We start from the raw sequence: 10,481 nt of genomic DNA, 5'->3' as shown, positions 1-10,481 counted from the left end.
GGTATGTCCTGTTTGGGCCAGATAATTTATATAACCTCATATGCTGATTTTTCTTTTTAGATTGTCACAAATTTTTCAAGATTTTAAGAGAATTTTCTAGTTTTTTCAGATTTTTGTACACTCTGATGTTGCAGATTTCGCTGATTTTAGGGGAAAAAATAGAAAGCGACTTAAGTGAAATTACTGAAAATCACTAGGATGCACAAATATCAGTAAAAAGATTGAAAAATAGTTAAAATCTAGAAACATTTGTGAAAATGTAAAAAAAAAACCTCAGAGATTGATGTGAAATAAATCATCTGGACTCTGAAGATTTCCCCAGCAACAAAAAGGGACAATGGTAGGAATTTAATAATAAATAGAATATGCAGGTTACTGCAGAGCTGAGGGTCTGCTCCAGTGGTTAACGTTCTGCTTGCAATAGAACAAGACCATACAGAGTCGGTGTAGTTCTCTTAGAGACCAGATGATTTATTTCACATCATGTGCTGATTATTTTTATTTTTTTTAGATTGTCACTGATTTTCAAGAATGGTCACTGATTTCCACTGATTTTTATGCTCTGGTGATTCTCACTGAATTCAACTGATTCAAAACAATGTGACAAAAATGTTGCTGATTTCACTGATTTTAGGGGAAAACATGAAAAATTAGAAAGTGAAAGTCACCAGATGCACAAATATCTGTTTAAAAGAAATCTAGAAAAATAGTGAAAAACTGTTAGGGTATGTTTCCACGGTCAGGAAACGCTGCTTGTTTGACGCTGCGCAGAGCTGCAGCGTCAAACAAGCAGCGTCCAGATGTTCCAGCATAGTGGAGGGGATTTTATGAAATCCCGTCTCCACTATGCGTGGAAACCCGCACGCGGCGGCCCTGCGACTCCGGACATGCTGCGCGTCTTTTCAGATCGCAGCATGTCCGTACACCTTGCGGGGACGCAGCGTCCCCGCAAGGCATATCACAGGGCCCTATGGGACAGAGCGATCATCCCGGATGTGAAGAGTTAACACATCCGGCATGATCGCGTCCCAGAAAGGGGGCGGGGCTTAGCGCCGAGCTGCGGGGATACCGCCGGCCATCCTGAACGTGGAGACATAGCCTTAGGGTATGTGTCCACGTTCAGGAAACGCTGCGTTTTTGACGCAGCGTTGAGCAGCATGCATAAAAAACGCAGCGTCCAGATGTTACAGCATAGTGGAGGGGATTTCATGAAATCCTTTCTCCACTATGCAGTAAAAGACACATGCGGCACACCCGAGAAAACTCACATGCGGCGCGTCTTTTAAAAACGCAGCATGTCCTTACATTGCAGAAAAAACTCAAGGACAACACAGGTGACCTGCCAGTGACCTCAGGTGCAGATTTGGTCAGGATTTTACCTGCATAAAATCCTGACCAAATCCTGAAGCAATCCTGAACGTGGACACACACCCTCAGGGTATGTTTCCACGGTAAGTAAACGCTGCTTGTTTGACGCTGCAGCGTCAAACAAGCAGCGTCCAGATGTTCCAGCATAGTGGAGGGGATTTTATGAAATCCCGTCTCCACTATGCGTGGAAACCCGCACGCGGCGGCCCTGCGACTCCGGACATGCTGCGCGTCTTTTCAGATCGCAGCATGTCCGTACACCTTGCGGGGACGCAGCGTCCCCGCAAGGCATATCACAGGGCCCTATGGCGAGGGGTGCGATGATCCCGGATGTGTACTGTACACATCCGGCACCATCGCGTCCCAGAAAGGGGGCGGGGCTTAGCGCCGAGCGGCGATACCGCCGGCCATCCTGAGCGTGGAGACATAGCCTTAGAAGTGAAGAAAACTCAGAGACTGATAGAAAATAATTATCTGGATTTTCCCTGGAAACAATAATTAACTCTGCAAATATTTACTTTCTAAATAGTGGGGGTTGATCCTATGAAGTATAGACCATTAGTGGAACTGCTGCCCACCAGACCAGTAACTCAGTAGTGCCCTAACCAACACATTATATTAATTATTATAATCACCCAATAGTCTTTGACGGTGATGGGGGGGGGGGGGGGGGGGTCAGTATAACACTAATTAGGATTCTCAGATTATTCCACAGATGAGGGTCTGGTCCAGTGGTTAATGTTCTACTCACAGCATCAACAGAACAAGACCATGCAGAGTTGGTGTTAGCTGCCAGGTATGTTGGACCAGATAATTTATATAATCTCATATGCTGATATTTCTTTTTTAGATTGTCACTGATTTTTCAAGACTTTCACAGAATTTTCTAGTTTTTACTAATTTTTCATTTCTGTGCACTTTGGTGATTTTCACTGAATTCAACGGATTCAAATCAACATGACAAAAATGTTGCAGATTTCACGGATTTTGGGGGACAACCTAAATAATAGAAAACATCTCATTAAATCACTGAAAAAAAACAGGATGCACAAATATCATTGAAAATCTAGACTAATAGTTAAAGTCTAGAAATAATCTGTGCAAATGTAAAAAAAAAAAAAAACAACTGAGAAATCGATGTGAAATAAATCATCTGGACTCCATGGGAGGTGGAGCCGCATATTCATCACTGTAATGGGCGGCACCACGTGACCGCTCATACAGGAGAAGCTGCGGCGCGGAGAGGATGCTTCGAGGGAGCCGGGTGAGTATTTTCTTTCCAGCGGTCGGGCGCACAGGGGGTGGGAAACAAAGATCTTTATTTCTACCGCAAAAAAAAACAAAATACAATGATTTTTCATTTCTTCTCTCCAGCGAACGCTGCTGGAGAGAAGAAATGAATGGCGGCTTCAGCACCCAAAGCAGGGGACAGCGCTTACTGTAGCGCTGTCTCCTGCACAGTCCGTGTGGTACCGTCGGCACACGGCTGCCGCACGTGTGCCACACTGATGTGCCACGTGAGCTCACGGACACACGGACACGGATAACTCCGGTACCGATTTTTCTGGTACCGGAATTATCTGGACGTGTGGGACAGGCCTAAGTGAAATTACTGAAAATCACAAGGATGCAAAAATATCAGTACAAAGCTTGAAAAATAGTGAAAATCTAGAAAAATCTGTGAAAATGTAAAAAACAAACTCAGAGGTTGATGTGAAATAAATCATCTGGACTCTGAGGATTTCCCAAGGAACAATAGGAGGAATTTCATAATAAATAGAATATGCAGGCTGGTCCAGTGGTTAATGTTCTATTCTCAACAGCAATAGAACAAAACTAGTGATGAGCAAATATACTCGTTACTCGAGATTTCTCGAGCATGCTCGGGTGTCCTCCGAGTATTTGTTAGTGCTCGGAGATTGTTTTCATCACCGCAGCTGCATGATTTACAGCTGCTAGCCAGCATAAGTACATGTGGGGGTTGCCTGGTTGCTAGGGAATCCCCACATGTAATCAAGCTGGCTAACAGATGTAAATCATTCAGCTGCGGCAAGAAAAACTAAATCTCCGAGCACTAAAAAATACTTGGAGGACACCCAAGCGTGCTCGGGAAATCTCGAGTAACGAGTATATTAGCTCATCACTAAACAGGACCATACAGAATTGGCGTTTCTTGCTGGACAAGTTCTCTCAGAGACCAGGTGATTTATTTCACATTATGTGCTGATAATTTTTATTTTTTAAGATTGTTTCTGATTTTTCTAGATTTTCACCAGTTTTTGAGCACTCTGGTGATTTTTACCAAATTCAACTGATTCAAATCAATGTGACAAAAATGTTGCTGATTTCACTGATTTTAAGGGGAAAAACAAAAAATGCTGCACACATATCTTTAAAAAAATAATCTAGAAAAATAGCAAAAATCTAGAAAAAAATTTAGTGGAAAAACTGTAAAATTGATGAAAAAAATTAGATCGATGGAAAATAAATTTATCTGGATTATCCCTAGAAACAATAATTAACTCTGCAAATATTTACTTTCCTAATGGTGGGAGTTGATCCTCTGAAGTATAGACCATTAGTAGAACTGCTGCCCACCAGACCAGTAACTCAGTAGCGCCCTAACCAGAGCATTCTATTTATTATTATAATTACCCAATAGTGTCTTTAATTTGACGGTCATGGGGGGTCAGTATAACAATAATTAGAATTATCAGATTATTGCATGGCTGAGGGTCTGGTCCAGTGGTTAATGTTCTTTGCACAGCATCAACAGAAGACCATGCAGAGTTGGTGTTCATTGCGGAGACGTTCTCTCTGACGTTCTCTCTGAAACCAGATCATTTATTTCACATTATATGCTGTTTTTGTTTTTTAGGTTTTCACAGATGTTTGTGCATTTTAGGTATTGTCATTGAATTCCGCTGATTCAAATCAAAATGAGAAAAATGTTGCTGAGGTCACTGATTTTAGGGGAAAACATTAAAAAATAGAAAACGACTCGTGAAATTACGGAAAATCACCAGGATGCACAAATATCATTGAAAATCTAGAAAAATAAAATCAGTGAGAATGCAAAAAACAAAACCTCAGATTGATGTGAAATAAACCATCTGGACTCTAAGGATTTCTCAGGCAACAATAGGGACGATGGGAGGAATTTAAAAATAAATAGAATTCTCAAGTTATTGCAGAGCTGAGGGGGTCTGGTCCAGTGGTTAACGATCTACTCCTAACATCAAATAGTACACTCTGCTTTTTAAAAAAAAAAATAATAATAATTTAAATTAAAAAAAAAAAACTGTGGGGACCCCTGTATTCTTGATAACCAGCCTTGCTAACGCTGATAGCTGAGGATTGCAGCCCGCAGCTGTCAGTTTTGCCTGGCTGATGTTTTTTTATTATTTATTTAGAGCGAAGGCATCGGCTGATGAATACTCCCATCAGGCATGCCTGCTCTCACTGTTATTAGCGGCAGCAAGAGTAGACTGGTGGGAATATTAGTCCCATCAGCTGACGCTAGTGACGCTAGTAAACTTTTCACCTCCGTTTACAGCTGGGCTCACGCTGTCATCGACAGCGTGAGAACCATGGATCTGACCGGCAGTAATAATCTTACCACAGATCAAAGCAGCCAGTGTTTTCGCACTGTCATTCAAATGACAAGGCAAGAAACACCCAGTGATTGGGGTGCTGAACCTGAACAGTAACACGGACTTCCTGGTGAAGTTGGTACCCTAACAGTAGGTGTTCGGTACGGACCCCAAACTTAACTGTTCAGGTTCGCCCATCTCTGGTCATGGGAAAAAAAAATCAAAAAAAAAAATCACCCGAATAGTTCTGGGGATTCCTCATAATTCCAGAGAATAATGGTTGAGAATAATTAAAGAATTATTGGATGCTAGCCATTTTATACTATGGGGTATAAATGTAGACACTTATGCTCGCATCCCAAAGACAGGGGAGTATACAAATTTAACCAACTTTAAAAAAAAGTAAAATAAAAAAAATGAAAGGCCACGTTTCATCATTTGCATCAATAACACGGCTTTTCTTTGTCTTGTAATATTTGTTGGCATTTATTTTGCACCAAATTCTTCAACATGGCACACGGTGGTTGATGAATTTTGCACAAAATCAAAAGATTTTTGTTCTTATTTTCATTGCACCTTTTTAAAGCAAAACAATGGAAAAGAAATCCTCCAGCGATGAATCTTTCAGCAAGTATAAAACTTCAAGTTTATTTGGAAACGTAAAATTAGTGCATAGTACTAGAGGCACAAAACACACAAGATTATCAAAAACCTACGCGTTTCGGCTTATAGCCTTTTCTATAAACACGTTGATTAATTTTGTTGGGGTTTTTTGTAAAATGTCCTTTTGAACCACCATTTGAAAGCCATGTATGATTTTCATTAGTTGATATTCAGTAACTTTCAATGACCATTGTGGGTTTTTCCTTACGTTACCAAATTTTGTCCATGTGTGTTTCTATACTATATGTACCGTAAATATTGTACATTCAAAAATGCCTATAACAATTCAGATAAAGAAATCTGAATCCTTGTGTAGATCTGTAGTCCTCTACTGGTCCACAGCCATGGTATCAAATAGAAATGAGAATTTCTGCAAAGCAAAAAGGCCTGTGCACACGACTCTCTTGGATCATTAAAACAAAGCCTTACCCTGATGTTTTATATCTGTTATATTGATTACGGCAACATTATACAGAACTCATTTAAAGCCAGCGGATCTAGCAGTAATTATACCTTCATCTTGTAACGATCTCATTTCTCCATCTGCAAAGCACAAGGCAAAAGCAGTATAAAGAAATTGGATTTTTACAAATGTATATTGACGTTTTAAAAAGTATGAATGCAGCCCGAGCTGCCGACTCCGGCATGCTGTTTTATGGAGTCCTTCTTAGAAAACAAAACAGTTTGCTTTGCTCCATCTCGCCTGACTGTATGTAAACACTAATTGATTCGTGTGGTCGATACATGGGTCGTAAAGCTCAGTTCTTAAAAAACGAACAGCTCATACATAGACTTCAGAGCAGCAATCCTAGGGAGCCATGAGCTAAAAATATTTCCCTCCTGTATAAAACGAAGGAGAAATAGGGTTTGATTTCTATATGTAAACCCAAACCGTTCAAACAAAAATAAATAAAAAATCTGGTCACTGTAAAAATTTCCTCATTTATTTGTGTTTAAATACTTTAACAACAAAAAAAGTCATAATGCAGAATAATCCTCCCACTCTAAAGTGGATAATTCCAGCATCCGCGATTGAAGTTTTTTTAAAAAAATAAAACATTTTGTCCCTAAAATTTGAAAAATTTAAAAAAATTGGCACTCTCGTTGAAGCCCATGCAAGACCCTTAGTCATAATCAATGTGTGTACTTTGCCAATATATCTAAAAAAAATCAAAAAGGTATGAACTGGGATGTAAACTGGTGCGCATGCAGCGTGTAAGCGCATGTTCCAACTTGTCCACTGGACAGAAAAAAAACAAAGACCGAAACATAATGATTAAATACCCTGCAGTAAATAAATAGCATAGTGCATGAAAATAATGTACAGTACTTAGTTAACATATCTTTTGATTAAAAAAAAAAATGCGAAAGCCATCCCACCTCTTCATGGTTATCATAATTGGAACAGTCCGAACTCTAATATTAAAATTCTTACCGTTTGTCATGTGACATGCATGTGGATAAGGGCCGAGACGGACTGCGACCAACTAGTTCATACCTTTTGATTTTTCTCTCTGTCTACATCATGTGCATATAAAGGTGTGGTCTGCCTTTGTGTTAAGCTGGGCATTATTCACGTGGTCTCCATCGACCATACATCCACAAGTAGGGCCCTGTCCGTCTCAGCACTTATCCACATGCAGGTCACTTGACAAACGTTAAAGTTTTTAATATTGTATCCTCACCCATCCCTTGTAGACTGTGAGCCCTCGCAGGCAGGGTCCTCTCTCCTCCTGTACCAGTCGGTGACTTGTATTGTGTAAGATTATTGTACTTGTTTTTATCATGTATACCCCTCCTCACACGTAAAGTGCCATGGAATAAATTGTGCTATAATAAATAATAATAATATTAGAGTTCGGACTGTCCCAATTCTTGTCACCGTGAAGGGGTGGGATGGCTTTCGCATAATTGTATTTTTATAATTAATTACTTCTAGGGTAGCATTCCATTTGCATATTTTTAGTTTCAGATATTTACATTAAAAAAAAGTGTCATAATATTACATAGTGGAATATTTGTGTGAATTATATTCATTGCTAGCATGTTATAACTTTTCATTTACGGAATTGTCCCATTATTTTGAAAAAACAAACAAACAAACCTGACGTGTAGTGACTTGTTAGGCCGGGGTCACAGTTGCAAGTGTAATGCGAGAAACTCGCGAGAGTCTCTAGCATCAACACCCGGCACTCGGGACTGGAGCGTGCAGCTACATAGAAATACATAATTATTACCAAAGTAAAGATTTATTTCCTGAAAACTGGAACACACAGACTAAGGTGATGCTATGACTATACACCGTGAGGTTCTAGTTCTCTAAAGCTACAAGACACATTTCTGTAGTTTGCAACAATTGCAAGAAAGTGGGTCCCGTGCCCTCCATCTCCTTTATTGTGCTCCCTGCTCTCAGTGGGATAAGGAGGAAAAAAAAACCTTTTGAATGAACAATACGTGACACTGTGGTGATCACCTATGTGCATCCGAAGAGCAGAGGTTCTGCATGTTCCATTCAACTCAATGGGAATTTGGAAAGGAGTAGAGAAGACAACATTTCACTCATTCTCTTTAGAAGACTTCCACTTAAAATGCATAAAGAGGATATAAAAAGTCTATCTAAAGAAAAGTCATTTCAGAACTTCAGCCCAGACTTGAATAGAACAGAAAATCTGTGTGTTCACCTGAAGAGGGCGCTGTACACAGGCGATGCCCGCACAATCTGACAGATAAGAGTGGGCAAAGATTGACAATCCTCCATGTAGAATTCTCCTACTCAAAAAGACTGAATGGTGTCAAACATTAACCCCTTTACCCCCAAGGGTGGTTTGCACGTTAATGACTGGGCCAATTTTTACAATTCCGACCACTGTCCCTTTATGAGGTTATAACTCTGGAACGCTTCAATAGATCCTGATTCTGACATTTTTTTTACTCGTGACATATTGTACTTCATGATAGTGGTAACATTTATTTGATATTACCTGCGTTTATTTGTGAAAAAAACAGAAATTTGACAAAAATTTTGCAATTTTCCAACTTTGAATTTTTATGCCCTTAAATCAGAGATATGTCACACAAAATACTTAATAAGTAACATTTCCCACATGTCTACTTTACATCAGCACAATTTTGGAACCAAATTTTTTTTTGTTACGGAGTTACAAGGGTTAAAAGTTGACCAGCAATTTCTCATTTTTACAACATCATTATTTTAGGGACCACATCACATTTGAAGTCACTTTGAGGGGTCTATGTTCTAGAAAACACCCAAAAGTGACAATTCTAAAAACTTCACCCCTCAAGCTGCTCAAAACCACATTCAAGAAGTTTATTAACCTTTCAGGTGCTTCACAGGAGTTTTTTGAATGTTTAAAAAAAAAATTAACATTTTACTTTTTTATCACAAAAAATTTACTTCAGCTTCAATTTGTTTTATTTTACCAAGGGTAACAGGAAAATAGGACCCCAAAAGTTGTTGTAAAATTTGTTCTGAGTACTCTGATACCTCACTGTTTGGGCACATGGCAGTGCTCGGAAGGGAAGGAGCGCCATTTGACTTTTCAATGCAAAATTGACTGGAAATGAGATGGGACGCCATGTTGCGTTGGAGAGCCCCTGATGTGCCTAAACATTGAAACCCCCCGCACGTGACACCATTTTGGAAAGTAGACCCCCTAAGGAACTTATCTAGATGTGTGGTGAGCACTTTGACCCACCAAGTGCTTCACAGAAGTTTATAATGTAGAGTCGTAAAAATAAAAAAATCATACTTTTTCACAAAAATGATCTTTTCGCCCCCAATTTTTTATTTTCCCAAGGGTAACAGAAGAAATTGGACCCCAAAAGTTGTTGTGCAATTTGTCCTGAGAACACTGATATCCCATATGTGGGGGTAAACCACTGTTTGGGCGCTTGGCAGAGCTCAGAAGGGAAGGAGCGCCGCTTGACTTTTCAATGCAAAATTGACTGGAATTGAGATAGGACACCATGTCGCGTTTGGAGAGCACCTGATGTGCCTAAACATTAAAACCCCCCACAAGTGACACCATTTTGGAAAGAAGACCCCCTAAGGAACTTATCTAGATGTGTTGTGAGAACTTTAAACCCCCAAGCGTTTCACTAGTTTATAAACGCACAGCCGTGAAAATAAAAAAAAGAATTTCTCCACAAAAATTATTTTTTAGCCCCCAGTTTTGTATTTTCCCAAGGGTAACAGGAGAAATTGGACCCCAAAAGTTGATGTCCAATTTGTCCTGAGTATGCTGATACCCCATATGTGGGGGGAGAACCACAGTTTCGGTGCATGGCAGAGCTCAGAAGGGAAGGAGCTCCGTTTGGAATGCAGACTTAGATGGAATGGTCTGCAGGCGTCACATTGCATTTACAGAGCCCCTGATGTAAACAGTAGAAACCCCCCACAAGTGACCCCATATTGAAAACTAGACCCCCCCAAGGAACTTATCTAGATGTGTTGTGAAAACTTTGAACCCCCAAGTTTTTCACTACAGTTTATAAACACAGAGCCGTGAAAATAATCCTTTTTTTCCCCCCCACAAAAATTATTTTTTAGCCCCCGCTTTTGTATTTTCCCAAGGGTACCAGGAGAAATTGGACCCCAAAAGTTGTTGTCCAATTTGTCCTGAGTATGCTGATACCCCATATGTTGGGGTAAACCCCTGTTTGGGTGCACAGGAGAGCTCGGAAGGGAAGGATCACCGTTTTACTTTTTCAACGCAGAATTGGCTGGAATTGAGATCTGACTCCACGTCTCGTTTGGAGAGCCCCTGATGTACCTAAACAGTGGAAACCCCCCAATTCTAACTGAAACCCTAAGCCAAACACACCCCTAACACTAAT

This window comes from Ranitomeya variabilis, chromosome 1, assembly GCF_051348905.1.
Source record: "Ranitomeya variabilis isolate aRanVar5 chromosome 1, aRanVar5.hap1, whole genome shotgun sequence".
NCBI lineage: Eukaryota > Metazoa > Chordata > Amphibia > Anura > Dendrobatidae > Ranitomeya > Ranitomeya variabilis.
The sequence above is the reverse complement of the archived record's forward strand: the minus strand, read 5'-3'. Positions refer to the sequence as shown.